The following is a 16126-nucleotide window of genomic DNA, read 5'->3' as shown; positions in this document are numbered from 1 at the left end:
CACCGCAAACAGCTCAATATTCTGCCGTTCTTACGAAAGTCTTGTTGACAGTGTCGTTTCAACAGTTTAACCAGGGTCAGGAAAATACATGCGGTGCTTTGGGTAAGAATCGTTGCGAGGGGCTTACTGACATCATTCGTGCATGACGATATCGACGTACCTACGCAAAGCTCCAGGGCAGAACGACTCTGTTTACTTCACTGAGTAATCCTGAATGGTGCGTAGTTTAATTGTAATTATATTTTTCTTCTAAACAGGCAATCTTAAGTAAGACGAACATCATAGGCTTCGGTGCTTCGAAAACTAGTGTTATTGACACGACAGCGACACTCCGTGGTCCGATTAAGAAGCAGTTTGCTTTTAGATTTGCCAGAAATGTCGCTTAATATGTGAGATCAGTGTTAGTTTGCACCAACAGCGGAAATAGAAAAATGCAAATAAAAACAATACAAATAAAAAGTTTATAATCGTTAAGGAAGAATGTCACAAAAGTACTGAAAACTCCAAATTATAAGACGCACAAAGTAACTCTTAGTAGCCAAATACCAAATTTCACCTATAAAATTCGTGACATATTACTCGCTCTATTAATTATAATATTGGACTAATTACAGAGTCCAACAAGACTTATAACATAGCACTTCACTTAATTTTTATAACTGAATTAAGTAATGGCAGTATAGTTTCATATCTTCCAAGAAATCTGAAGACTATACATGGAACAAGTTATTTGCTTGTATTAACTGTTATTAGTTGTTGAAAATAATTCTTTCAGGTTAAATAACTATCCTTTCAATTGGATTACTGTGTAACTTTACTTGATATCCATTATTTTGTGGAATACTATTTTTTTATCACAAACATACTGATGGTCTAGCCATGGGCAATTGTTTAGAATCGTGACTCGCGGATATTTTTGTTAATCATTAGGAATATAAATATTTTAGACAGAACACTAGTTTTTCTCAGCTGGTACTCTTTTTATCGTCGGCATGTAGATGACATTATTGTTGTCTTCAACGAACCCATTTCTGATATTACGTTTTTAGTTGAGGAATTTAATGTCTTACACGGAAAGATGATGTCCACACACGAAGCGATGGACCATAACAGGACGCTTAACTAGTCAGACTTGCGACTTCAGCTTGTTGGGGGATCTACTCAGTATGACATCTATCGAAAACCGACGACTAGTGATTGTACGATCCATGCTTCCTGCTATCACGCTCATCAACACAAATTAAGTTTTTTGAAATCTGTGGTGCACCGCATTACTGAGATACCTCTCAGCCAATCCTCAATAGAAAAAGAGTTAGCAAATTTGAAATGCATTGCTGTAAACAACGCGTACAGTCCTGCAACCGTTGATGACCTGTATAAAGACAAAACATGAGTAGCAGAGCACAGACGTCTTCCCATGTCACGGATATTGACGTCCAAATTTATGAAGATCCAGTTCATGAGGAACCCCTCTTATGATCGAGCTAAATTTTAAAAAAATCAAGATTTGTGTGTTGTTCACACTACTGGTGACACGCTTCAGTATAATTATATTCGCAGTGAACACCCCCCGAGAGATATGTATGCAGGGTCGGGCTTGTATATGTTACAGTGTAGCGATGGCGAAAAGTCTGTATAAGCCAGACTGGCAGAAGATTCAAGACCAGGTTCAGCGAGCACTTGTTAACAAAGAAAGGTCAGATTAAACAAAATTCCGCATTTGCTGCTCATCTAATGTCCGTTTAGCACCAGTCCCCCACACCAGAAAAACTGAGGATACTACACCTCGCTCAGAAGGAGAAGAAGTTGAATTTGCTAGACGACCTCGATGTTGAAAAGGACAGGTTGCTGAACGATCAACTGGTTAGCAGTAATCAAATACATTATGAGACAATATTACCAGTGTTCCGATTGTTGCTGCAACAATTGTTTTATGTCGACAGCATCACATTAAAGTCGTTGGTCTCTTGTGTAGGAAGTTGGAGGATTTTTAATGACTTTTTGTCGTAGATGGCTTTACCTCTTTACATTTTACGAAGAATATCTTTGTCTATTGTTTGCAATGAATACGACAGCCCCCAGACGTGATATTCAGAATGCATACGCTATGAATGTACACCAAAATTTAGCTCTTTTACTCCCTGTAACGGAGTTTTAATGATATATTTTTTCATGAAATCATTTTACCTATTCTTTATATCCAGGTACTCTTATTTTCATTTCATTTTATTTTCAGGTTTTATATGTTTGCATTGGTTTGGTTGTATACATTTTAATTAATTGCTTTACGCACTTCTGTTTTTAAAAAAATGTGCCTTAAGCTGGTCATGAGCGCCACCTGGGTACTTCTCGCCGCACCATGACCAGCACCTGTGTCTCAATTTGTCACAATAATGTTTGTGTGCACGCCAATGCAGACTGTGTCGTATGGTTTTGTAAGCGTGGCCCTATCTTGTGCTACCAATGATGCCACAATGGAGCTACCTGATGTACTCGAAGTAACAACTGTGGAAAATTTTTTCCGTCACGTATTCTACTTTCTCGGTCTTAATCTAGCTGTTTCTCTCCTTTCACTAGGTCCACCTCATGGTATAGATGTGCTGCGCTAGTATTAGTCCTAGTCAAAGGAAAGGTTGGGCGATGGAATCTGGGGCCGGTGGCAGAGTGTGGTAAAAGTCAACAGCCAGTGGGCCAGGCAAGGTACACGTGGCACTAACGGGTGTTTTGAGTGGGGCAACAATGAGGCACAAAACTACAGCGTTGCTTTAAGTTATTGCAATGTATGAGGCGGGGCACAAGGCCAGAGCCAAGAGTGGCGATTTGTAAGTAGCTGACGTGTGGGAATTTATCCCTTCCATAGTTTCTGTCTCTCTCTGACACTACATCAGGAGCGAGGGGAAAACTGATATAAATAGGTGGAACATTTTAGCTTTTGACAGTGTGTGCCAGGTTAGTCGAGCTTCGGGACGGAACTCTGCTGGTCTTCATTATAGGGGCCAATCTTGCCAGCAATGTTATCAGTACTTTGCATAAACTTGTATTGTGTTTTCTATGTACTTGTTCGGGCTACATTCCGCCTCCGGGGACACAACACTGGGGCGGGAAGGAACAGCAGCCTGGAACTTGAAGATCGCACGGTCTGCCTGAAATAGGGCAGTGACAGCAGTCTGCAGTGGGTCCAGAAGGGGCTCGGTTCCACTCGAGTCTATGGGCCATGTTCGCTTCCCACCTGGCATATCAGGGTCGGGGCGAGGCGTACGCTGCGGGAAGCGCAGCAGAGCTGCAACAGCGCCAGAGAAGACAGCGGCTGTTGCCATCTGGCAAGCACCACTAGCGACAAGTTGAGGCACAGCATCCTGGAGGGCATGGGTTCGAGTCCAGTCCTGTGCTGGGAGCAGCGGCTGCCCGAGGACCACGGGTGACCAGTACACCCACCTTCGCCCCACGGTCGGACAGAGCAGGCTAAACGGGGCAGATGGCAGCGAGGACCAGCGACTGCAGCAGTCACTGGAACTGCGGGCAGCAGTGCAGCGCAAGTCATAAGGCATCGGCAGGCGGCGACCGGGAGAGCGCGGCCGTCTTCCAGCGGTGCGGCCTTGGTGATGGCACCAGTAGTGTCAGCATACCAGTAGTCTGCTGAGCTGGCTGGACTCGAGGGACAGTGTGCAGGCGGCACACCGACACTACGCTTCACCCATTGAGTACTGTAAATTATCTGAATAAACAAATGTTACCAAATACCGCTGTATCACTCTGCACTGCCCCTTGACGCTCTTGAACTTGCTCGGCCTCCTGACAAAATGTGATGTGGTGGGTCCCAGCTTCAGCTCTGCCATCTGGAGTTCCGGGATCGATACACCAACTCTGAACAGATGGTTCATGGCGGATATATTATGTATCCGGTTACCTTAGAGCCATGACTGATGGATCACGAATCCAGCGACTTTCACGTAAGTTTTTATTACTTTTCGTTCACGTTGTCTGTGTAGCTGTGCAAGATAGGACTATGCCCCTTTCCTCCATTCGTATCTGCTTGTTTGGTTTTTTCTTTTTGTAGACAATGCGATGATGCCCCAAAAAGTGAAACACATTAAATAATTTCACAACCGAGTCTATTTTTGTTCTGAAAAATAAAACTATTTCTTATTTTATTTATTTATTTATTTTTACAAATTAGAAACATCCCTTCAAACTCATCACTTTAAAGCTCGAGGGGCTCCCAATAACAGAGCAACACAATTTTTTGTCAGCCAATTTCAGTTGAAAAAAAAATGAGAAATTTGTTGCGGCACATCGTGGAATATTCTCGTTTCAGGCACTATACGTTCATGAAATTCCGATAGGTGGCGGCTTTATATGTAGGCTTCAAAATTACGTCTGTAACAGAGGTGCGTTCTAAGCAGAGAGTTGTTACTGATTTTTTTTGGTGGAAAACAAGAGCATCGCATATATTCATATGCTCTTGCAGAATGAATATGGAGACCTGCCAGTGAACAAAAACACGGTGAGTCGTTGGGGAAGACGTCTGTCATCATCGCAACAAGGTTGCGCAAACCTGTCTGATCTCCCGCGTGTTGTTCGCCTCACAGAGCAGTGACTCCTGCAGTATTGGAACGTGTGGACACTCTCATTTGAGGTGATCGACGATCACAATCAAACACATCACAGTGTGCCTACTGGGTTCCTCGCCGCCTAACAGCAACGAAGGACGATCTGCGCGGAATTTGCTTGCGCTTTACAGGGCTGACCGTGGCAAGAACATTGTCGAACATGGTCACAGGAGATCAGACATGGGTTCATTATTTCAAAAATTGAACAAAATGGCTGTCCATATTGTGGCGCCACATCACCTCTCTCTGAAGAAAAAATTCAAAGCTCAACCTGCAACTGGTAGTTTAATGTCCTCCTTCATGGTTTAGTGATCAATTCTGAAGTGCACTGTGCTACCCTCGAGTAATTGAAGAAGCGACTCCAGCGTATTCACTACAAAAATGCAAACAAACTTCTTCTCTATGGCAACGGAAGGCCTCAAAGAAATCTGCATACTCGAGAGGAACTCACAAAACTTCATTTTACTGTTCTTCCTCATCCATCCTAAAGCCCAGATCTCGCAGCTTCCAACTTCCATCTGTTTGCTCCAATGAAGGATGCACTCCAGGGGAAGCAGTATGTGTATGATGGGGATGTTGTTGATGCAGCAAGATATTGACTCTGGTTTCGATCGGTTGGCTAGTACCAAAAATGGTTCAAAGGATCTGAGCAGTATGGGACTTAACAGCTAAGGTCATCAGTCCCCTAGAACTTAGAACTACTTAAACCTAACTAACCTAAGGACATCACACACATCCATGCCCGAGGCAGGATTCGAACCTGCGACCGCAGCGGTCGCGCGGTTCCAGACTGAAGCGCCTAGAACCGCTAGGTCACTTCGGCCAGCTGGGTAGTACCTTAAGGCCATACAGGTACTCCAAGTAAGGTGTCGTAAGACCGGAGATCATGTTGAAAAACAGGAATTTGTAGTCAAAAGAGTGGAAAATAATGTGGAACATTGGCCCTAAATAAAACCAACCTGCTTTCATACAAAAATGTGTGGCATTACTTATCGAATGCCCCTCGTGATATTGTTCGTGCAAACTGTACCGATACTGAGAACTAACTCCGTTCTAAGCAGTGGCTGTTAAGGAAAAAGGAGCATTGACAACCTATGCACCGCTCCTCAGCCGCCATAGTGAAGAGAGACAGCAATACCAAATGACTGCTCAGAACTAACTCTCACCCAAATCTCCGCACCAACGACACGTCCGCTCCAGTCACATGACCCTTCGACCTCTCTACTCCAGCGATACTACCGCACAACGGTGCCAACCCTTGGGATGTACTCTTCCCTCCGCTTCCGCAGTTGCCGATCAAGAACCCCTTACCCTAGTTTAAGCCTCCAGGCTGGAATCTGGCTTAATCTGAGATAGGTTAACACGTTCGGTCCAGCAAGGCTACCGTCACTTACTAACTTCCGCTAAATCTGGCCAAAAGTCGTTTTTGTAACGGTATCAACCTTTCTACTAGATGCTTGAAAATTTCCTGACAAAAACCTGGCATGAGTTTGGCTGCCGTCCCCTATTGCAGTGCTATGTCTGAAGTCGACGAGCTCTCAGAATATTCGTCTTTCCTATTTTCCATTGAACCGACAGTTTCTTCCGGCAACTGGTCACTAACGGACTAGAGGTCGCTCAGTGTGGTGGCAAATCTCAACAGTAACTCTACAGGAGTAGACTTTTGGCTGTCATATTTTTCCATGTTAAATGCAATCACCAACCAAGGTAGCATACAATTCCAGTTTTCCATATAATTACTATGGTAGGTTATATCGATGCACTCAAATTCCGGTTCACCTTTTCTGCATAGGAATGGCTGGGATAGTAAAGCGTTGTGATTCTACGCCTTCTCAAAAATTTTTAAATCCACATAAGGTAAAATAATCGTGTAACACTTTTTTTTTTTTTAATCGGCAGTCTTTTGACTGGTCTGATGCTGCCCGCAACGAATTACTCTCCTGTGCCAGCCTCTTCATCTTAAAGTAGCACTTGTAACATACGTCCCCAATTATTTGCTGTGATGTATTCCAATGTCCATCTTCCTCTAAGGTTTTTGCCGTCTCCAGCTCTCTCTAGTACCATGGAAAATCAGTCCCTGATGTGTTAACAGATGTCCTATCATCCTGTCCCTTCTCCTTCTCAGTGTTTTCCACATATTCCTTTCCTCTCTGATTCTATGCAGAAGCTCCTCATTCCTTACTTTATCAGTCCACCTAATTTTCAACATTCATCTGTAGCATTACATCTCAAATATTTCGATTATCTTCTGTTCCGGTTATCCCACTGTCCATGTTTCAATAGCATACAATGCTGTGCTCCAACGTACATTCTCAGAAATATCTTCGTCAGATTAAGGCCTATGTTTGATACTAGAAGATTTCTCTTGGCCAGAAACGCCCTTTTTGCCAGTGCTAGTCTGTTTTTGATGACCTCCTTGCTCCATTCGTCATCGGTTACTTTGCTTTCTAGGTAGCATAAATCTACTTCGTGACAAAAGATCCTGATGTTAAGTTTCTCGCTGTTCTCATTTCTGATACTTCTTATTGCTTTCGACTTTCTTCGATTTACTCTCATTCCATGTTCTGTACTCATTAGACTGTTCTTTCCATGCAGCAGATCATGTAATTCTTCTTCACTTTCACTCAGGATAGCAATGTCATCAACGAATAGTGTCACTTATAAAAAAATGGTTCAAATGGCTCTGAGCACTATGGGACTTAACATCTATGGTCATCAGTCCCCTAGAACTTAGAACTACTTGAACCTAACTAACCTAAGGACAGCACACAACACCCAGTCATCACGAGGCAGAGAAAAATCCCTCACCCCGCCGGGAATCGAACCCGGGAACCCGGGCGTGGGAAGCTAGAACGGTACCGCACGACCACGAGCTGCGGACAGTGTCACTTATATCCTTTCACCTCGAATTTCAATACAACTCCTGAATCTTTCTTTTAATTCCATCATTGATTCTTCGATGTACAGTGTGAACAGTAGGGCAAAAAACCTACAGCCCTATCTTACACCCTTTTTCATCCGAGCACTTCGTTCGGTCGTCCACTCTTATTATTCCCTCTTGTCTCTTGTACATATTGTATGTTACCCGTCTCTCCCTATAGTTTAACCCTATTTTTCCCAGAATTTCGAACATCTTGCACCATTTTATATTGACGAACGATTTTTCTAGGTCGACAAAGCCTATGAACGTGTCTTGATGTTTCTTTAGTCTTGCTTCCATTATCAGCCGCAGGGTGAGAATTGTCTCCTTGAGACTCTATCTTTTCTAAAGCCAAACTGATCGTCATCTAGCACATCCTCAGTTTTTTTCCCCATTCTTCTGTATATTATTCTTGTCAGCAACTAGGCTGCATGAGCAGTTTAGCTGATTGCACGATAATTCTCTAACGTGTGAGCTCTTGGAGTCTTCGGAATTGCTTGGATGATATTTTTCCGAAAGTCAGATGGTATGTCGCCAGACTCATACATTCTACACATCAACGTGAATGGCCTTTTTGTTGCCACCCCCCCCCCAACCCCCACTTCAATGATTCTAAAATTCTGATAGAATGTTATCAATCCCTTCTGCCTTATTTGATCTTAGGTCCTCCAAAGCTCTCTTAAATTGGTTTCTTTTAATGTCACCGAAGGTTCTTTTGACTTTCCTGTATACTGAGTCTGTCCTTCCACCAATAATTTCTTTTTTGAGTTCTTCACATTTTTCATGCAGCCATTTCGTCTTAGCTTCCCTACACTTCCTATATGTTTCATACCTCATCATCATCATCATCATCAGTTATCTGCTATATTAGCAGGTACTTTACCTCTCCATTTTCTGCGATCCATTGCTTCCTTCTTAAGGCTGCTGTATGTTGTACCGTCCATCATCTCATCCAGTATCTGGAATCTCTTCCTTCCTCGCTTCCTTTTCCCTTCTACATAACCTTCTAAAACTGTTTTTATCAGTCCGTCATTCTTTCTTAATATATGCCCAATCCAGTTTCTTTTTCTTCTCTTTATTACGTCTAGTAACTGTCTTTTCTCTCCCACTCTTCTCAGCACCTCTTCATTTTTTACTCTGTCCATCCAACTTATTCTTTCCATCTTCCGCCATGTCCAGATCTCAAAAGCCTCCAGCCTTTCCCTGTCTTTTTTCCTCATAGTCCATGTTTCAGCGCCATATAGAAGAACACTCTATACAAGACATTTTATGAGTCTCTTTCTGAGTTCTCTGTCCAGACCGCTGCAGAAGATACTCCTTTTCTTATAAAACGCCCCTTTTGCCATTGCTATCCTTGTTTTAATTTTTATTTCATACCTCAGCGGCTTGTATTTCTGTATTCCAGAACTTCCCTAAATATTTTTGTACTTCCTTCTTTCCTCGATTATCTGAAGTATTTCTTCTGTTAGCCATGGTTTCTTCGCAGTTGCCATCTTGGTATCTATGATCTTCTTTGGTCCTAAAATACAAGTACTAACCAGTTTGGTAACAACCTGCATTCTCACCTTCCAAGAGAAATATTTTATGCTAAGCTTCACGGACCCCATTTTACCTTAACATTAGACTGATTATCAGCTTTCTACTCTGTGCTGTCTTCTCTGAGTTTCACCGATTTACAGATTCTCTTAGTTGCGCAGAACCAATCATAATCTACCACTGTAATGGCACTCATTGAATCTAGCAACGCGCCAAGAGATTCTTCGTTAACGGTGCAACACGCAAATGGTTTTGTAGCTCAATTGTAATTAGCGCACAAATGGCCTTACGTTCCTCCCTCCTACCTGCACCCCTTTTCTTTTCTCGCAGTTCATATTTCTGTGCCCCACATCGTTACAACACCAACACCTTACCCCATTTTCCTTGTGATCCTGCTCCTCACCCATAATACCAAATTGAAAATTCTTTCTGTTCCAACCACCCTCATCATTCTTTTACTCTATCACCTTCTACGCTCCATTGCATCGTTTCTTTTACACTCCTCGAATCCACATATTTGGCAGCTTGAATGTTGTGCACTAACTCCCCTAAGAGGGTATAAGCCAGGGATGTAGTCTTCCGCCCGTACTGTCCAATATATGCATCGAAGAAGAAATGGCAGAAATAAAAGAAAGGTTCTAAAGTGGGATTACAACTGAATGGAATGGTCTAATGACTACAGAGTATGGTTTGACTGTAAATCGAAGAAAGACGAAAGTAATGAGAAGTAACAGAATTGAGAACAGCAAGAAACTTAATATTATAGCTGATGATCACGAAGTAGATGAAGGTAAGTAATTCTGATATCTAAGCAGTAATACACTCCTGGAAATGGAAAAAAGAACACATTGACACCGGTGTGTCAGACCCACCATACTTGCTCCGGACACTGCGAGAGGACTGTACAAGCAATGATCACACGCACGGCACAGCGGACACACCAGGAACCGCGGTGTTGGCCGTCGAATGGCGCTAGCTGCGCAACATTTGTGCACCGCCGCCGTCAGTGTCAGCCAGTTTGCCGTGGCATACGGAGCTCCATCGCAGTCTTTAACACTGGTAGCATGCCGCGACAGCGTGGACGTGAACCGTATGTGCAGTTGACGGACTTTGAGCGAGGGCGTATAGTGGGCATGCGGGAGGCCGGGTGGACGTACCGCCGAATTGCTCAACACGTGGGGCGTGAGGTCTCCACAGTACATCGATGTTGTCGCCAGTGGTCGGCGGAAGGTGCACGTGCCCGTCGACCTGAGACCGGACCGCAGCGACGCACGGATGCACGCCAAGACCGTAGGATCCTACGCAGTGCCGTAGGGGACCGCACCGCCACTTCCCAGCAAATTAGGGACACTGTTGCTCCTGGGGTATCGGCGAGGACCATTCGCAACCGTCTCCATGAAGCTGGGCTACGGTCCCGCACACCGTTAGGTCGTCTTCCGCTCACGCCCCAACATCGTGCAGCCCGCCTCCAGTGGTGTCGCGACAGGCGTGAATGGAGGGACGAATGGAGACGTGTCGTCTGCAGCGATGAGAGTCGCTTCTGCCTTGGTGCCAATGATGGTCGTATGCGTGTTTGGCGCCGTGCAGGTGAGCGCCACAATCAGGACTGCATACGACCGAGGCACAAAGGGCCAACACCCGGCATCATGGTGTGGGGAGCGATCTCCTACACTGGCCGTACACCACTGGTGATCGTCGAGGGGACACTGAATAGTGCACGGTACATCCAAACCGTCATCGAACCCATCGTTCTACCATTCATAGACCGGCAAGGGAGCTTGCTGTTCCAACAGGACAATGCACGTCCGCATGTATCCCGTGCCACCCAACGTGCTCTAGAAGGTGTAAGTCAACTACCCTGGCCAGCAAGATCTCCGGATCTGTCCCCCATTGAGCATGTTTGGGACTGGATGAAGCGTCGTCTCACGCGGTCTGCACGTCCAGCACGAACGCTGGTCCAACTGAGGCGCCAGGTGGAAATGGCATGGCAAGCCGTTCCACAGGACTACATCCAGCGTCTCTACGATCGTCTCCATGGGAGAATAGCAGCCTGCATTGCTGCGAAAGGTGGATATACACTGTACTAGTGCCGACATTGTGCATGCTCTGTTGCCTGTGTCTATGTGCCTGTGGTTCTGTCAGTGTGATCATGTGATGTATCTGACCCCAGGAATGTGTCAATAAAGTTTCCCCTTCCTGTGACAATGAATTCACGGTGTTCTTATTTCAATTTCCAGGAGTGTATAATCCATGATGGATGGAGCAATGAGGACATAAAAAGAAGACTGACACTGGCAAAAAGGGCATTCCTGTCCAATATAAATCTACCAGTATCAAAAATGGATCTTAATACGAGAAAGAACTTTCTGAGAATGTATGTTTGGAGTACTGCATTGTAAGATAGTGAAATATGGATTGTGGGAAAACTAGAACAGGAGAGAATGTAAGGGTTTGAAATGTGGTGCTATAGAAGGATATTGAAAATTAGGTGGACTGGTAGTGTAAAGAAAGAGGAGGTTCTCCGAAAAGTTGGCGAGGAAATGAACATTTGGAAAACATTGGCAAGAAGAAGGGACAGAGCGATATGACATGTGTTAAGACGTCAGGGAATAACTTTCATTGTACTAGAGGGAGATGTAGAGGGTAAAAACTACAGAGAAAAACAGAGTTTGTAATACAGCAAGCAAATATTTGAGGATATATATTGCAAGTGCTACTCTGAGATGAAAATAATAAGAATAAATTCCGCAAGGGTATAAAGGTTGTGGGTATTTTACTAAGACTGACCCCTCTACAGGTCTTAACTTTTCCCCTTAGTAACCTTAAGAACTCCACTTCTGTCACATCGACCACTCTAGCATTCTGCTGGAGCTGCGCTATGAAATGCAGAAATAAAATCACATTCTCAGGCAAATGCAGTGATAAATCCTCAGACTCTGCGAAAAATGGGTTCGGCAACTTAGACAATGGTTTATCTGACATCACACGCTCCCTCCACTGATACTGCTCACATTGTTCTAGTACACGTCTTATCTCACCCCCTGCCCGACCTGCGACAGCCATCCTGTAGAACACTACAGTATAGCTGGACGAGACAAGAAGGTGTTTGAGAAACAGTAGATACCGGTACCATAAAAGACATGGAACATTTTACACTAATGATTAATACTGCTAAATTTCATACCTAAGAACACATACTGTATCCAAGAGGGTGAAGGCAAATGAAAAGAGGAGGAGGAGGAGGAGATTAGTATTTGACGTCCCGTCGACAACGAGGTCATTAGAACTGGAGCGCAAGCTCAAATTAGATAAGGATGGGGAATGAAAACGGCCGTGCGCTTTCAATGGACTATCCCGGCATTTACCTGAAGCGATTTAGGGAAATCACGGGAAACCTAAATCAGGATGGCCGGAGACGGGTTTGAACCGTCGTCCAATGAAAAGAAGCATGCCATCAGGCCATCAGCCAGCATATGAAGAAACTCTGGATATATAGGAAGAAAAGTTTGTATTACAGTCTTACGTTCTAATCGATCTAGAATTGGCCAAATGCTGCAGTTAAAAAAAACACAAATTACGCTAAGAAATAAACCATTGGTATCCAACCAATCGTAGCTGTCTCTTACTGAAAATTACTCCAGACTTTGCTTTGGCAGCTGAAGGGGTTGCATGTATTACTCTCGGTAGTCATGTCAAGCAGTCATGTCCAGAGACATGTCCCTTACACACACATGCAAGATTCTTTTCGTACTTATGTGTCACAGTTTCCATGAAACACAATTAATTTTGGAACAATTGAAATAATTGGTTTATACACAGCCACTAGACAGCTCTCTCAGACCACGCCTTCAGCAAATATCATAGTCCACTAACTCTTCACGATTAGGTGAGACAAGAATCGAGAAAGTCATGAAAGAATCAAATTAAAAGATCATAGTTGCAGTCTAACAAGGTGGCATCTGTTAAGGAAGCATTCAAACTCATAATGGCAATAAGGAAACATACGTACGTCTGTCTGGATCAAGCCAATAGTCACACACCACTGAACACAACATGTATGTTCGACAGAGGCTCCAACGGCTCCACTCAATAGCAAATACGCTTAGCATTTCCCCCATTCCATGTGGCCGTCACACTGCTTCCACCCGAAACAACTTGCACTCTATATTACAATCACTTCTGTCCGCATGCTTAGCCGGGTGGTAACGTGCTTGTCTCCCCTGCAGCTGGTCCAGGTTCGATTCCCGGACGGGTTGGAGATTTTTCTCTGCTCGTGGACTGGGTGTTGTGTTGTCCTTCTCCACGTCATTTCATCCTCATCATCGGCCGCAAGTCGCCCAACGTGGCGCCGACTGAAATAACAGTTGCACGTGGCGGCAGAAACCGAATGGGACCGCCCAGCCAACAATGCCATACGATCAATTCATCTTTACAGTCACTTCTAAAACATAGGCGTTTCACATAAACAACTATCCGCCTGCCGCAGTCGAGTGCACCCTCTGTTTTGTCCAACGGCCCAGGCGTAACTCTTTTTCGGGATGAAGACTTATCTCTGACGAAATTGAAATTCCAGGCTTGGCCTCAACCGGTCTTTGAAGTAAATTGAGTGACAAAAAGTCAAAATATGTGCTGAACTGGGACTCAAAACAGGATATCCCGGTTTATGCAAGAGGACGCCTTAACCGCTTCGCCTAACCAAACACACTTCAAGACCAACCTAAAATCCCAATTTATCGTACACTACTAACATAGCATCCCCTGCCCATTAACCTTATTGGTCTTATCCTTACGCTGATTTCCACAAGATATCGGACGAAGAGTTCACCTACACTGACTGATCATAAGTTGCCATCAAGGCGTCATTTTAAGATCCGTAAACGTACATACACACATCAAAAAAAGTTTTTTATCGCCACGGTTCCGAGAGTTCCGGAACCTGGAGAGAAAATTGGAGTAGAGATCAACATAAAAATCATTTACGCCCTTTTTATTGTTCATGAAAACCACACATCGCATGTTGTACCATCGTACAACGAGACCTTCAGAGATGGTGGTCCAGACTGCTGTACACAACTCTAATACCCAGCAGCACGCCCTTTTGCACTGATGCATGCCTGTATTCGTCGTGGCATAATATCGTTCATTAAGGCGCAGTTGATCTAGATTGTCCCACTCCACAACAGCGATTCGGCGTAGATCCCTCAGAGTGGTTGGTGGCTCACGTCGTCCATAAACAGCCCTTTTCATTCTATCCCAGGAATGTTCAATAGGGTTCATGTCTGGAAAACTTGCTGCCCACTCTAATGGAGGAATGTCCTTATCCTGAAGGAAGTCATTCACAAGATGTGCACGATGGGGGCGCGAATTGTCGTCCATGAAGACGAATGCCGATATGGCCGCTCTTTCGGTCGGAGGATGGCATTCACGGGCTACTTTCGACGTACGTCGACCCCACATAATGACACCCCAAAACAGCAGGGAACCTCCACCTTGCTGCACTTGCTGGACAGTGTGTCTAAGGTGTTCAGCCTGACGGGGTTGCCTCCAAACACGTCTCCGGTGATTGTCCGATTGAAGGCATATGCGACACTTATCGGTGAATAGAATGTGATGCCAATCCTGAGCGGTCCATTCGGCATTTTTTTGGGTTCATCTGTACCGCACTGCATGCTGTCGTGGTTGCAAAGATGGATCTCGCCATGGACGTCAGGAGTGAAGTTGCGCGGTATGCAGCCTATTGCGCACAGTTTGAGTCATAACACGACGTCCTGTGGCTGCCCGAAAAGCATTATTCAACATGGTGGACATGCTGTCAGGGTTCCTCCGAGCCATAATCCGTAAGTAGCGGTCATCCGCCCTTGGGCGGCGTGTGCACTTCCCTTGTTGAGAGCCCTTCCTGGCACAAATTGACAATGCGGACACGATACAACCGCTGTATTGACCGTCTAGGCATGATTGAACTACAGACAACACGAGCCGTGTACCTCCTTTCTGGTGGAATGACTGGAACTGATAGACTGTCGGACCCCCTCCGTCTAATTGGCGCTGTTCATGTATGGTTGTTTACCTCTTTGGGCGTGTTTGGTGACATCTCTGAATAGTGAAAAGGACTGTGTTTGTGATTCAATACCCACAGTCAACGTCTATCTTCAGGATTTCTGGGAGCCGGGGTGAAGCAAAACTTTTGTTGTTGTGTGTATACACGATGAAATTAAGGACCCAACCTTAATTGCAATTGTGGATCGAAACATATGCAATGTCGAAAAGTGAAAATTTGTGCTGGACTGGGACTCGAACCCAGATTTCCAGCTTTAATTGATGGTAAGCCTTTAGGCTAGCTGTGCAAGCTTCATGGGCCACCCACAGTCTCAACTTGTCGCACATTACTGATTTAGCGTCTCTTGTCGTTAACCTTAATTTCTCGCAGCCTCGCGCTAATTCCCACAAGAGGTCAGATGAAGAATGTACCTGCACTATATTGTCAAAGTGAATGTATTTTTATGTGTGGTGTCTGTTCTGTCGCAGATGAGAGGCGTGCTAGCAACGAGCATCGGTGGCTGCTGCTGGACATGTACCTGAAATACCCAGTGCCTCGCACGTGCTGGGCACATGTTGCTTCTCGCTTACCAACTCATGTCATGGAAAAAAATTTGGAAATTTGTGGTTAATTCCTATGGGACCAAACTGTAGTGGTCATCGATCCCTAGGCTTAGACACTACTTAATCTAACTTAAACTAGCTTACACTAAGGACAACGCGCACACCAATGACCGAGGGAGGACTCGAGCCTCACACGGGGGGAGCCTCGCGATCCGTGGCAAGGGCCCTAGACCGCGCGGCTACCCAACGTGGCACACATGTCGTGCACTGATTCAGTACCACGAACTTAGCACAAAGCTTCGCCATCTGATAGGAATCGAACAATTTAAATGCATGTGGTAGTAAACGTTTGGTTATAGGTTTATCCTCAGATAATGGATTCACTGTACTGATAGAGAATGAAAATCTTCGAAATGGTTCAAATGGCTCTGAGCACAATGGGACTTAACATCTGTGGTCA

The 16126-nt window shown here is 44.7% G+C and overlaps 1 long non-coding RNA gene across 1 annotated transcript in view; it reads left to right on the top strand.

Annotated features, from left to right (window-relative positions):
* The first annotated feature begins 101 nt into the window (after positions 1 to 101).
* Positions 102 to 16126, top strand: part of LOC126162025 (uncharacterized) — a 126226-nt gene continuing 110201 nt past the window's right edge. The window contains exon 1 of the long non-coding RNA XR_007534985.1: positions 102 to 217. This is a non-coding gene — a long non-coding RNA (uncharacterized LOC126162025). The remainder of the gene's footprint in view (positions 218 to 16126) is intronic.

Source organism: Schistocerca cancellata, chromosome 2 (assembly GCF_023864275.1).
Source record: "Schistocerca cancellata isolate TAMUIC-IGC-003103 chromosome 2, iqSchCanc2.1, whole genome shotgun sequence".
Taxonomy (NCBI): domain Eukaryota; kingdom Metazoa; phylum Arthropoda; class Insecta; order Orthoptera; family Acrididae; genus Schistocerca; species Schistocerca cancellata.
The sequence above is the reverse complement of the archived record's forward strand: the minus strand, read 5'-3'. Positions and strand labels throughout refer to the sequence as shown.